Raw genomic sequence first — 15762 nt, 5'->3', positions numbered from 1 at the left:
GAACACTCAGCTCACCAGCCACGACCCCGCCCTGCCTGACACCTTAAACAGCTTCTTTGCCCGCTTCGACACATCAGGCAGCAGAGAAGCTACACACCTACCCCGGCTGGAGGAGCAGCACCAGCCCCTCGTCCTGCAGCAGCACCAGGTGTCATCCACCCTGAGGAGGATCAACACCCGCAGAGCTGCAGGACCGGATAAGGTGTCAGGCAAGACTTTGAGGACATGCGCTGACCAGCTAGCAGGAGTGTTCCTGGACATTTTCAACCTGTCCCTGCAGCTGTCTACGGTTCCTGAGTGCCTCAAGTCCTCCACCATCATTCCGGTACCGAAGAAGACATCCATCACCTGCCTGAATGACTACCGGCCTGTTGCACTGACCCCGGTGATCATGAAGTGCTTTGAGCGGATTATTCTCAGGTACATCAGAGACTTCATCCCCTCGGACCTAGACAGCCTTCAGTTTGCCTACAGAGGGAATCGGTCCACAGAGGATGCTGTCTCCATCACCCTGCACACAGCCCTGACCCACCTGCAGCAGCCCAACACCTACGTCAGGATGCTATTTGTAGACTTTAGCTCAGCTTTTAACACCGTCATCCCAGACAAGCTGGCGCTGAAGCTACACACGGTGGGTCTGCCAGCGTCTCTGTGCCACTGGATCAGAGACTTTCTCACCAACAGGCCTCAGGTGGTGAGAATCGGGAGCATCACATCATCCCCTCTGGTCCTCAGCACGGGCACACCACAGGGTTGTGTGCTCAGCCCAGCCCTCTTCACCCTGTTTACTCACGACTGTGCTGCCATCCACCCCACCAACACAGTCGTGAAGTTTGCGGACGACACTACAGTAGTGGGTCTCATCTCAGATAACAACGAGACCCACTACAGAGAGGAGATACACCAGCTCACCCAGTGGTGTTCAGCCAACAACCTGGTGCTGAACACAGGGAAAACCAAGGAGGTCATTGTGGACTTCAGGAGGTCCAGGAAGACGGATCACGCCCCCCTCCTCATGGACGGAGAAGTGGTGGAGCGTGTGGACAACATCAGGTTCCTGGGCCTCCACATCACATCTGACCTCTCCTGGTCCATGAACACCTCCCGCCTGGTGAAGAAGGCACAACAAAGGCTCTTCTTCCTCAGGAAGCTGAAACGGGCTGGACTCTCCTCTCGGTTGCTCGTTAACTTCTACAGGGCCACAATTGAAAGCATCCTCTGCCTCAGTGTGACAGTGTGGTATGGCAGCTGCACGGCACAGGAGAGGAAACAACTGGCACGGGTGGTTAAAACTGCACAGGGCATCGTGGGCTGCCCCCTCCCTGACCTAGACTCTATATATGAAGGTCGGGTCAGAAAGAGGGCGAGATCCATCGCCACTGACCCCAGCCACCCGGGCCACAGACTGTTTGTACCGCTTCCATCAGGAAAGCGGTACAGGAACATCCGCACCACCACTAACAGACTGAGGGACAGCTTCTTCCCCAGAGCTGTTAGAGCTATCACCCCCAGCAGCCCCTCACTGCAGTGAGAGACTGTGTGAACTGTGAACACTGCACACCGCACTTTACACCTACACCTACACCTCTACCTCCACCTGCACCTTCTGTGTACTTGACTTTTATGTACACACATATACTATAATTATATACATTTTAGTATATCAGCACATTTCAGTTTCATTGGCATATTTATTCTGTCGGTACATTTCACTGTGTATTTTTTATATTTTATTCTGCTTGTATATTTTATTCTGTTTGCACATTTCACTTCCATATTTTATTGTTTATTGTTTAGTATATTTTATTGCCTTAGTATATTTTCATTCTGTAATATTTTTAATTGCTTCACGATTTTTTTTTTTTTTTAATTGCATGTTGGTTTATTTTATTTTATTGTAGTTATCTTAATTTTATTCACTCTTTCTAGTCTTATCTTTCTTACCATCTAACATGGGGGTTGCAATGAAAATTTCATTGACATGTGCAATGACAATAAAGACTCTTGAATCTTGAATCTTGAATCTTGATGTGTATCACAGGGGAATGATTTGGAATAAAGGGTAGTAGTCGTTAACTTTGTCGACTGGTGTCAACAAAACCACCTGCACATAAACGCCAGCAAGACTCAGGAGATGATGATTGACTTCTGCAGGAAGGCGCCACGGACTACACCAGTGTGCATCCAGACATTGAAATCGTGGAGGAGTACAAATATCTGGGTGTCACCTAAACAATAAACTGGACTGGTCAACTAACACTTATGCCCTGTACAGGAAGGGCGAAAGTCGCTGAGGACTTTTTATGACTCTGTGGTTGCATCTGCAATCTTCTACACAGTGGTCTGCTGGGGCTGTGGAAGCTCTGAAAGGGACAGACAGAGACTGAACAGACTGGCTGGCTGGCAGAGCTGGCTCTGTCCTGAACAACCCCCTGGACTAGGGATGTGGAGATTCACCGATTCATATCGGTGGTCCGATATAAACGTTTGCGATGCGACTGCACCGGTAGAATGAACGTGCATCGGATATAATTCACGGGTGAATTCGCGGTGCATCTCTTCTAGCCCGTCTACACCGGCAAATCCCATTGTTAAATCGACTATTTCTATCTATGTTTTAGTATTTTCAAGGCAACCTGAATGCACCATCGCGTCCCCAGGCAGTGACGCAAGCAGGTGTTGTACACAACAGACAAACGAGAAAGACGATAACTGCGACGAGATATTTAATGCACCAAAAAAGACACATTAATCAAACGTGTGGCAATATTTTGGGGTTTTTTTAAGCGAGGGGGTCAGCGAGACAAGACGCACGCAATTTGCAAACAATGCCGTGCGGCTATCAAGTACGTCGGCAGCACGACGCAACAAGCGTTCCCTCTGAACAGTGTTCAGTACCGCTGGTGACATAGTAATAATAATAATAATAATAATACATTTTATTTGGAAGCGCCTTTCAGAACACTCAAGGACACTTTACAGAGCGGGTAAAACACAAATAACAAGATAAATACAAGCAGAATAAAAAAAAAAATAGTGACTGCTCAGCGCAGTTTGCTATTCCCAGAACATGTAGACCAGTAATATTTCTAAAGAAAAACCTGAAACTAAGCCATATGAGGTAAATCAGTGAGGTGTTTGCAGTAAATGGCATTGTTTGATTGCCAGTAGTTGATGTTTTTTGCTTACATTGTGAGCAGTTAAGAAAGACTTGTTAGGAAATGTTATTTATTTACATGTTTAATTTCTTATAGAAATTACACCAATACGTTTTCCTCCTAATACACAGGAGCACTATGGACATTGCACTTTGGAAAGAAATACCTCTATTTGAGCCCCTTGGTGAGAGTATTGTTTACAGCAGCTGTTACTGGCTGCCAGTTATAGTTTTATTTTTTTTACACTTGATTCTGTAAAACATTGTTATTTGATTTTCATTCTTTGTAAGAAATCAGTCAACTTACTGAAACAAGCACATCATTCTGGCAGACAGTAGTATGTGTTGCTGGTCATGTTATTTGCACTATTCACATGGTTAATACAGTGCTTTCTGAAACTGTTTAACTGTGAAGTTTTATACATTTTGTATAATTATAGAGACAGAGAACATAATTGGGAGTTAGGAGTGCTAATTATAAATACAATTGAATGCTCTGTCTACTGAAATATGTCTTTTTTAAAATATGATTTATTGGTTACTCCATAAAAAACAAATATTAAATACATCCCTCAAATCGATACAGAGAGTAAAGCAGAATTGTGCTATTGAGGTAAAAAACCTGATGTTACTATTACTCTCTCATACTGCAACTAACTGTATTGAATGATCACATCATATCGAAACATCCTTTTATAGTTAAGTCATATCGTTATCAAATCATTTTTGAATCACATCGTATCGTGAGCAGGAGTGAATCGTATCGCATTGTATCGACGGGAGCTTCAGTGTATCGTAACTGTATCGTATCGGTGTCAGCGCATCGAGATGTATATCGAATCGGCCTCAGTGGTGGAGATATACAACCCTACCCTGGACACCACTGAGGATGTAGTTGAGAGGAGGATGTGAGCCAAGCTGACATCCATTATTGACAACCCCTCCCACCCCCTACATGACACAGGTCCCTCAGCAGCTCCTTCAGCAACAGACTGCTGTATCCACTCTGTGAGAAGGAACACTACTACAGGTCCTTCATTCCAATAGCTGTCAGAGTGTTTAACAATAGGTGGTTACACTACTGATTTACACATTAGCGAATTGCTAGTTGCAGCATGGTTTCATATGACATACCATTTCATTTAACATGCAAACTCCAATATACTCTAATTCTCAGGCCGGGACTCAAGACAGGACTCTGACGCAGAGATTGATCAGAAAGCAGACTTCATTTATCACAAACACCAATGACCTCAAGGCAGAGTGACAAAAAAAGCAGGTTATGAAATTATTCTAAGGGAACTCCAACTCTCCAAGGGAAGAGAGCAAAAAACTCACTGAGAAAAGAAAACAGAACTAAAACAGAAACTCACTCTGGAAAGAGGAAAGGGATAAATGCACCAAACAGCTGAGAAAAGGTTAAGAAAACAAAATTCACTGCAGAGGGAGGTAAACCCAAAAGCTATAGAAATAAGTACCAAACAACGCTCCCACTGGAGGAAAAACAGACTATGAGGAAAAGTACAACAGAAACTCGCTCCTAGAAAATGGAGGATCTAAGATACGTTATAAACTTTAAATGACAAACCAAAAATCACTCCTTATGGAGGAAAACAACACAGCTATGAACAAAAACTATGATTAAATGGCATAAAGTAGATTATACAAGTTACAAACCAAAAAAATCACTCATTAGAGGATCAAGGGCTTACGTGCAAATAACTCTGGGGGCAGGGCAAAGGACAAGGACAGGCTCGAGTAAATTGATCATGGGACAAAGCCACTCTGGCACAAGACAAGGGAGACACAGACTACTTTAGCACATGGAGGGTAATGGGGAACAGGTGGAGACAATAGGTAATCAGGGCGGACGCACCGGCGACACATGAGGAAGGGCAAGTGCTCTAAAACGAGAGGAGAGTTAGTCTTTCAAAATAAAATCGGAAATGACAAGACAAAAAAAAAGGACGAGACAAACCTCACCACGGTGTGCATTATACATCTCTGTTGCTACTTTTGTACATCGTTTTACCTATTTTGCTCACCTGGAAGTACAGAAACACAAGCACATCAACATTACATGACTATATTTTGCAGGCTGTTTAGGTCGACTGAATAACACCTCCAGCGTCCAGTATGCTAGCTAGCTTGCACAGTCAGTAAGTCATGGATGTACAAAGATTTATGAACTGAGAAAATGTTGTTCATAACTTCAATCATGTTTTCACTTTTAACATTTCAGAGAGCACTGGTTTCCAGTCAGTTGGGGAATACTACGCAGTTGATATGTCAGTTGTGAATGGGCCTTGAAAATAACGCTTGATTACTACGTTAGGCTAAACTGGCTAGCTGGACGTGCTAATGATTGCAGTTATTTTTCTTTCAGAGATGATAAAAATCTATTCTTTAATCAAATACTGTCTACTATCATATAGACACTATTGAAGGACTCTCTTGCAGAGTCTTGCTAGAGAATCACTGTTTTGGGTGAAGGGTATCGTTAATGGTTAACTCCTGCCATCTACTACAGCCTACCTACATTCAGCATGTGTGTTTTCATTCATCAGCCAGTCTGCTGGAACATTTATATTCAACAAATCTGCAGCAGGAAATACATTTTGAAGTAAGCTAATGCTGACAGAATTATGTTTTCTATGAACCCAACGAGGATCCACTCATAGTGCACTGCGGTTTATCTGATATCACTGTGCTGGTTTTGTTCCTCCAACATTATTATAATGAATGTTGCTGCAGGACCATCACTGCAACTGACCAAGTCCGCCTGGGGAGCAGGTCAAGGTGGGTGAACGAGTCAGGCACAGGACTTTCACCATGGAGACTGGGGTTTGTGCCCCATGTGAAACTTTTTTTTTTTTTATTGTTGACTTATTATTATTTCAAGACTTGGTTCAGTTGTTATTTTCAGTTTCTTCCCTCCGTTGTAATACAGAAAAAGTCAGATGATACTTTCCGTATGCATGTGACCAACTGGCATCATTTTACCAACAGGCTAGGTGTCAAACACTGTAAACTAAAAGCTCAAAGTCCATTGACAGCTGTCTAACTTGACTATAATTCTTCTGTTGTGTGAGTACAGTGTGTGCACAGAGACATGACTCAATGATGTAAATAAAGAATTCCATTTAGGCTGAATCATCATTCCTACACTGAAGAAAATGTCTGGTTTGATATTAATTGAGTAAACAGAATGTATTCCCCAAACTATAAGGAGGGTTATTCTTACATTTCTTGTTTGTTTCTTGTTCCTCATTAAATTGGACTCTGTGGGTGTATTATGTCATTATTCAGATCATTAAGTGGCCATGAATTTGTTTTGCTCTATTAGTTCTGTTATTGCTAGAAAACATTAAGGCCCCAGGATGAGGAGGTGTGATGAAGCAGTCAGGAAGTGTGTGTGTGTGTGTGTGTGTGTGTTTGTGACAAAGGCAGCCCGGGGACCAATAACCACAACATCCATTCACACCTCTAATTGAAGGCTGTTGCATCATATCATCTAATTGGAGGCATAATTATGATGACATAAGCGGGAATTCGGATGAACGTGCATTAAACTTTTGATTTAAAAAAACATGCTACCCACACCATGAAGAATAAACATACAGTGATAAAATTATAGAAGGCAAACAAAGTGTAAAGCCATGAATTATACACTGTTACAGTTTAAAATAAAACATACAAGAAAACAGAATGAAAAGAGCTGATTGTGACAACTGTGTGAAGTTCTGTCCTGAACAGCTATTTTAAGCTATTTAACCGATGTTATCCACAGTAGCTTCTCAGGCCTGCTGGAGGTGGAAATCATGCTGACAATGAACTTCCTTCATTTTTCCTGACCCAGCTGGCATCATGCACACACACCTCAGTATGTACATCAATAAACAACCAGCACTCTTTCTGACAGTTTAGTAGAAAAGTCTTTTGCTGGTTCAGTGTTTTGTTCTATTAATAAAAAAGTCAAATGTCCTCCCAAGAACAACAGTATCAGTTATTTCAACAGGTGTCCCAAAAACAAATGCCATAATAATTATGACTGGAGTGAAGTAGCAAGACATCATTAGAGCAACAAAGAATGTAGCCCTGCCAGAACAATGGATTTAATTTGAGGACTAGGCCCCACAGCAACCAATGAAGCCGGTTCCCTTACAGCCACAAATAATAGGACTATATAGCAGTGAGGATGAATTTGGCCCCAGACAACCACCTCAGACACAGCAACTGTTAAAGGATAACTTTCGTTTTTACAACCTGGACTTTATTTGTAGCATTAATTACGACCATTTAGACACCCCGACAACTTTGGTGGCATTTGGAGTCGTTTTGAAGAAATTAGCCCCAGAGGAGCGGCGCGTATATCCGTATAATGCGAGTTATCGGGGCACCCGTGCGTAGCCTCTATAAACGCATAATCTGCGGCGAAACTCGTTCATATTCCAATATTTTGTTATGATATGCTGGTGCTATTCCCCTCTGAGCCCGTGGTGGCATGTTATCAACATCCAGTGTCTCTAGACAACTACTTCTGACGTGGATGACGTCATTTTCGAGCGCCACACGCTGCGAGCAGCCAGCCACAACACGGCTAACTCTGCGGCGGTCGGCTAGTTTAGCTGTAGTTCGCGACTGTTATTTTTCACAAAATGGATGAATATTTTTCCGACTCAAAACGGTAAGGACGTCCATCGTAAACAAAGTCATCGTCCACTAGCCGACCGCCGCAGAGTTAGCCGTGTTGTGGCTGGCTGCTCGCAGCGCGTGGCGCTCGAAAATGACGTCATCCACGTCAGAAGTAGTTGTCTAGAGACACTGGATGTTGATAACATGCCACCACGGGCTCAGAGGGGAATAGCACCAGCATATCATAACAAAATATTGGAATATGAATGAGTTTCGCCGCAGATTATGCGTTTATAGAGGCTACGCACGGGTGCCCCTGATAACTCGCATTATACGGATATACGCGCCGCTCCTCTAGGGCTAATTTCTTCAAAACGACTCCAAATGCCACCAAAGTTGTCGGGGTGTCTAAATGGTCGTAATTAATGCTACAAATAAAGTCCAGGTTGTAAAAAACGAAAGTTATCCTTTAACAACTACAGCCCTGCCCTACGAGCCCACAGCTTCATATCACAGCTCACAAGCAACACCGAACTATCCTCCACCTCGACCCCCCTCAATCTATAGCCTGCTTCAATATGCACCTATGCCATCATCTGTCGTGCCACCTCAATCACTGCCATTTCCCCCAGTAGTGATTGCTACTCAGCCTCAGTTCCCAACAAGCCAGGCTACAGCCCCACATGACTTTAATCTGCAACCACGCTCTGTATATGGTGTGCCAAAGCCAAAAAACCCAGATTTACCTACAGATAGTGAAAAGGAGTTTGCTAACCTGAAGTTAGCCCTGGATAACCTACTCAAGCCCTATCCTGAATTGATTGAAAAATACAAATACAGTGTGCTACTCGAACACCTCAAGCTCCCAGAAGCACAGATGATCGGTCAGTCCTGCAGACATGATCCATTCCCCTTCACAGCAACCATGCATGCATTACAGCTTCACTATGGTCAGCCACACCAGCTAGCGCAAAGCGAAATAGCAGCTATCCTCACTACACCTGATGTAAAGTCTGGGGATGCACGGACCTTCCAAAGCTTCGCACTCAGAGTCCATCTCTTAGTGAGTATGTTGCTGTCCTTGGAAGGGCCTCAGGGTATGGAACTCAACTGCTGCTCACACATCGACCGCCTGCTCAGTAAACTACCCAAATATCTCAGAGATGGGTTCATCGAATATCTTCAGTTGCAGGGAAAGCTCAACACCACAAGCCACAAGATTTGAATGGTTGGCTTCAAGGTAAAGCTCAGCGACAACATCTGTCAAACAGGCTAGTACAGTGCTATCAACTTGAGAAACCTACCAGTAATGGGAGAGAGAAAATTCCAGTCAAAGGCAAAGGTCAAAGTATAGCAGTGTACCATGGTGTTGAGCCCATACAACCAAGCACTTCAGGCAAGCCCACGTCAGCTAGTGAGTACATCAGCCGCTGCCCTAGCATTAAAGTACAATCCACAGCAGAGCTGGACAGGTGGTTAACAGATGGAAAAAGCTGCTGGAAGTCTTGCAACCTCAAGAAACCTTGCAGTGACTGTGGCTGCATACATCTCCAAGTGCTCCACAGTGTTGCTCAGTGCCGTTTGACAGACCTACAATCAAGAACCTCAGAGAGCCGAGTATATCTGACACCCAGCACAAGCTCTGGCAAAGTGCTCCTGAAGGTGGTTCCTGTCCAGCTGCATAACAATTGTAATTCAGTAGAAACTTTCGCTGTATTAGATGATGGAGCACAACGGACTATGATCTTACCAATGGCTGTCCAGCAGCTGAATGGTGAGTCTGAGACCCTCGCCCTACGAACTGTACGGGCAGATGTCACACACCTACAAGGGTCAAAGGTTAACTTCGAGATCTCCCCCAAAGACAACCCCCAGAAGCAGTTTAAAGTGCAGGGAGCATTTACAGCAGCAGGACTAGATCTAGTAGAGCAAACCTACCTTGTACAGATGCTTCAAAAACGCCATCCCCACTTGCGAGGAATACCACTAGAGTCCTTCAACAAAGTACGGCCACTAGTGTTGCTCGGCTCAGATCACGTGCACCTCATTACAGCCACGGAGCCAGCCCGCAGAGGGTCCAATGGTGGACCCATAGCCATCCACACTGCCCTAGGATGGGCCCTGCAAGGGGCAGAGAGGTGTATGTCAGAGCGCTCATCAGTACAACAGTGCCTTTTCACCTCATTCACCAGCCCAGATGATCTCCTGTATCGGAATGTCGAGAGGTTATGGCAACTAGATGTCTCACCTTTCCGAAATGAGAAAATGGTTGTCCACTCTCGGGATGATCAGGATGCCATGAACCTTCTGGAAACAAAAACACAGCGAGTGGAAGTCCACCGCTATGCAACCTCCCTCCTGAGAAAAGTAGGAGCACCCAAGCTCAACAGCTCCATACATTCAGTCATGGCTCATCTGAGGGCCAGAGAGAAGCGACTCAAGAGGGAACCAGAGAGAGGGGCGATCTACTCAGCTGAGAGCACAAACTTATCAACGCTGGATACGTCAAGAAGCTTCAGCCTAAGGAGGCGGAACAGTCTGCAGAAGCACAGTATCTCCCCCACCATCTTGTGTGCCACAACAACAAACCACGCTTGGTCTTCAATTGTTCATTTCTGCACCAAAATGTCTCCCTGAATGAGCAACTCTTACCTGGGCCTACACTGGGTCCATCGCTGGTAGGTGTCCTCATCTGATTCAGGCAAAACCAGATAGCAGTGAGCAGTGACATCCGCGCTATGTTTCATCAGATCTGCCTGCTACCTGAAGACAGCCCACTCCTTCGATTCATCTGGAGGGACATGCGCTGTGAAGATCCACCAGATGTGTATGAATGGCAAGTGTTACCATTCGGCACAACGAGCAGCCCATACTGTGCTATCTTCGCCCTGCAGCAACATGCTCGTAACCACCAAGACAGCCATCCCGAAGTGCTACAGTCGGTGCAGCAGAGCTTCTATGTTGACAACTGTCTCAAAAGCTTTCCAAACATATCTACAGCCAAGCAAAGAGTCGACCAGCTGCGCACCTTACTGGCGGAGGATTTGACCTCAAGCATTGGGCCAGTAATAAACCAGCGGTGGTAGCCCATCTTCCCACTGAAGCCAGATCTCAAGCTACTGAGCAGTGGCTAAGTCACAGTCGTACAGACCCACTTGAACCCACCTTGGGCTTAAAGTAGAACTGTGCTGCTGACACCCTCAGCTATCAGTATCAGATCATTGAGCATTCTACACTGACGATGAGGACAGCCTATCAAGTGTTAGCCAGCCAATATGACCCTCTAGGGTTCATGGTGCCATTCACAACCCATGCCAAAGTGTTAATCCAGCAGCTTTGGTCCAAACAAAGAGGCTGAGATGATCCTGACCTACCTCCTACCCTCCGAGAAGCCTGGGAAGCCTGGGAGAACGAGCTGAAACATCTTAACAGTGTATCCATTCCCCGTTGTTATTTGCCCCTCCCTGCCAAAAGTACTGAGGCAAAGTGTGATCTCCATATCTTTTGTTACGCCTCGGAGCGAGCGTATGGAGCAGTAGCTTACCTCACGATCAAGACAGGAGGCACCATCCACACCTCCTTTGTGATGGCTAGGTCCAGGGTTGCTCCCAAACGACAACAAACCATACTGTGGTCGGACTCCACCACTGTATTGGAGTGGCTTCGAACAGATTCTTGTCGGTATAAGGTGCTTGTCGGAACAAGGGTGTCAGAGATCCAAGAACTAACTGACCGACAGGCTTGGCGATACATTGACAGCACAAACAATCCAGCAGATGATATAACAAGGGGGAAATTACTGCTGGAGCTAGCAGGACCTGGTCGCTGGAGTCAAGGGCCCCCACTCCTTAAACAGAGTGCAGAACACTGGCTGAAGAAACCAGAACAAATTTCAGCAGTAAGCTCATCTGAACTGAAAGGTATCACCTTCTGCTGCTTCACAGCTGTGGAGCCTGATGACAACATCCCTGATGCTGCCCGGTACAGCTCATGGAAGGGACTGGTGGAGGCAACACGACAAGCGGTGTCAGCGCTGGAGAGCTCAGCCTCAGGTGCCATGGATGGCAGATCTGCCGCAGCAACGCCTTAGACTTCTTTGTCCATCTTTCTATTCGACTGGCATTGATTGTTTCGGGCCTTACCTGGTGAAGATGGGTAGGAGGATGGAGAGGCGCTGGGGTGTGATCTTTAAATGCCTCACGACACGAGCCGTGCACATAGAGCTCCTGCATTCTATGGATGTGGATGCCTTCCTCCTCTCTCTTCGTCGTTTCATTGCCAGGCGGGGTCGCCCAAAGGAACTGCTGTTGGACTGTGGCACCAACTGAGCGAGCGAGAGCTCAGGGAGGCTTTCGCAGTTATGGAACCACAATTAAAAGATCAACTGACAGAATACCAGATTGACTTCAAGTTCAACCCAACAAATGCTCCCCACTTCGGCGGAGCATGGGAGAGAGAGGTACGTTCTATCAAATCTGGCCTCCAAGTTGCAGTGGGCAGCCTATCTGTTTCAGAAGATGTTTTGTACACCGCTTTGGTGGAAGTAGAGGGATCTTAAACTCAAAGCCATTGGGATACGTGTCACCTGATGTAGCTGACCCAGACCCCATCACTCCAAACATCCTCCTGATGGGGCAGCGGGACGCGGCTCTGCCCCAGGGGTCTACACTCCCTTAGGTATGGGGCGTTGTAGATGGCGACACTGTCAGTTCACAAGGAACTACCTGCTGAATCTCCAGACACAGCAAAAGTGGCAAAGGTCATCAAAGAACATCTCAGTGGACTCTGTTGTGCTAATCATCGATCCCTCCCAAGAGCTCAGTGGCCCATTGGGAGAGTTGTAAAGGCCGTTGCTAGCCCGGATGGATGTATCAGAACTGCAGAAGCCAAAATCAAAGACAAAGTCTACCTGAGACCAGTTGCTCGACTTGTCGAGCTTCCTTAACTTCAGGACGATACAAAAGACACTTGAAGAATCCCTGGATTTACACATTTGCAAAACAAATGTGGGGGCGGCTGTTAAGAATTCTCCAAGTGTTCAAGTTAAGAATGTATTCATGCTTTTATTTGAAGTGGTCGTTTTATTTTGAAGACCGTTTATGTCAGTTGCTCTTCCGTTTCATTGCGTTCTCAACTTGACATGTTTACAACGGTACGGCAGTCACTGACGATGTAAGTTATGTTCACACTGATGAGAAATGAATGTGGACAGAATACTTACCTCTTCCAATAGTGTTGTGTTCCTCCTGGTGTATATTTGCACTCTTTAAAATGTCCGTTTTTTTCCTGTTAGTATGATCGCGAGTTAGGAACGTGTAAGCTAACTGAGTGGTTGTTTGGCCGTTAGCCTTCAGATTACCTTCAGTTTGCATGTGTATGTTACATGAAGCAGAACTTATGAAGATTAGATTGATTGACTGATTGAATTGATCAATACAGATGTAATGCATTTTATTTACTGTGAAGTGTTTATTTACTGTACTTGAATTACATCAGGACACAATTTGTTTCTTGTTTTATATTTCAGAAACTGCTCAATGATATCAAACGAAATTTCGATCCCTCTTCATGTCCTATACATATGGCAGAATTGACAATAAAGTTGACTTGACTTTGACACCCCTTATGCCCTCCATGTGGTTTCTGGTGACTTAACCCATGCCTCTCTATCTTCCCATTTGTCCACCTTCACTCAATTTGCTGCATGCAACACCAGAGACTAGGGGTGGGTGGTACACCAGTTTCATTATCATCACCGGTGTCATATTGTGTCATATCATATTGGATTTTGCCATACTGTCACTACCATGACAAATATATTCCTCACTATAAGGCTAGCTTTGGTAACACAATGTGCAGGGTAACATTAGAATTATGATCGTAACAATTTCTTTGTTGTTGGCTGCCAGAACCAAGACAAAAAGCTTCATCAACTCCCACCATCCAAGGAGGTGAAGACCCACTGGCTGAAGGACTCAAAATCTAAACACTAAAAGGCTATGTCATTGTTTTTGCACCAGAGTGGCAAACATGACCATGTCCCAACTTTTTTGAAACGTGTTGCTCTCATCAAATTCTAAATGAGAGTACAATTTTTTAAAACAATTACATTTCTCAGTTTCAACATTTAATATGTTGTCTTTGTGCTATTTTTAATTAAATATGGGGTTTGAGTGTTTTGTAAATCATCACATTCTGTTTCTATTTCACACAGCGTCCCAACTTTTTTGGAAACAGTGGTACTTCATTTTCATGTGTAATTGAAGTCAATATACTTTGAATTGTTTTTATTCTTTTTTTCTTCAGATATGCTTTTGTGCATTGCTAATAAAGGGAAAAGAGGTAGACTCATGTCTTGAGGGAAGTATCCTTTTTTTGTGAGGTCATGATGTAAATTTCAGGTCATATTCCCAACAAACAATAAAATACTGGATTTTTTTTTCATACCAACACCAAGGAGGCAGATAATTCATCACCTCTCCCTCCCCCCTGGGAAGATCTGCTTACAACCTGGTGCACCTCCTGCCTGTGTAGCTGCCAGCTGTCACTCACACAGTGAAAAGACTGTCAAGTCAAACAAGGCTGACGAGGCAGAAAGGACTGTTTTGATGCAGCCGTGGGGGAAGTATTATTGATGTTCTTCGTCTCACACACTGTATAATGTATAAAGTTTGTGTGTGGAGAATATCAGACCACCCCCCAACACACACACACACCCCTGTTCAGTCCTGCAACGCCTTTGTCTGAAGTGGCTGTGTACTGCCCGACCCCCACCTAAATCCCCTTGCCACAACATTCAGCTCACAGCTATCCTGTACACCCACCGCATTTCTGTTACAATGCCCTAATGCCCCAACCACAACCTCCAGCACACAGGCCCCTGGCCCTAATCTGTCCCTCAGAATAAACCAGGTGAGGAATGATGGATCGAGGCAAGAAAGGCTCCAAGTCCAGATGTCATTAGCTCAAGGCTCCTTAAGTCCTGTGCAGACCAGTTGTGTGGGATAGCTGAACACATTTCCAACCTGAGCCTGAAGCTGGGGAGAGTGGGTGAGAGGGGATAAACAGGCTTCATGCTAAACTCAGCATGGGAGCCATTGGAGGAATCCAGTTTCGCCACCATGGCCTTTTTAAAATTATTAATCCCATTTAACAATCCGTCCACGTGTCGAGCTTCCGAATATCAGAGCTTTCGATTGAATTGTTATGGCCCTCATCTTATCCTTCCAGTCCATAGTGTCATGTCCCGCCGTGTCTGATGTGTCTGTTCACAGTGTTTAGTCTTGTCGGGCACTTCCTGTTTTATTGTGAAACCCTAACTCTCCTCTCGTTTCAGACCCTGACTTCCTGATGTGCTTCCCGCTTGTCTGATTGTCTGCCCCGCCTTGATTGTCTCCACCTGTTCATTGTTACTTCATGTATATATAGTCCGCGTCTCCCTTTGTCTTGTACGTCATGTGCTCCCTGTATCTCGTCTTGCTATCAGTCCTGCTAAAAGTAAATTCGTAGTCTATTGTCTTGATTACCGTAGCGTCCTTAGTTCTCCTTTTTGAAATCCTTAGCATTTTTTGTTGCTTGCTTCTGACACGACCTCTGAGCCCTGAGTTTGCCTGTATTGCCTTTTGCTTTTTGTAAATAAATCAGCCATAGTGCTCACCTTTTGTTGGAACTGTGTTTGGTGTCCTGCCTTTGAGTCCTGACTCCTTCGAGCCCTTGGGCCTTTCACATAGCACTACTCACATTAAAGGAAACGTAATCCATAAAAGATCTCAACTTCTTTATCTCCTCCAAGCAAGAAATTATGTCTGCTGGGTCTATTTCTGTCCAGTTTGTACTGTCATGCTTGTCCAAAGAGGGTATTTCAAAACTGGTTCGAACCAAAAGGCTAATGCGAATGGTGAGGCAGGCAAAGGTCAAAACAAAATACAGTTAATCCAAAAAAAAAAAAAAAAAAAAAATGCAAACAAATC

Source organism: Chelmon rostratus, chromosome 18 (genome assembly GCF_017976325.1).
Source record: "Chelmon rostratus isolate fCheRos1 chromosome 18, fCheRos1.pri, whole genome shotgun sequence".
In the NCBI taxonomy this organism is placed as follows: domain Eukaryota; kingdom Metazoa; phylum Chordata; class Actinopteri; order Chaetodontiformes; family Chaetodontidae; genus Chelmon; species Chelmon rostratus.
This window is presented reverse-complemented; position numbering follows the sequence as displayed.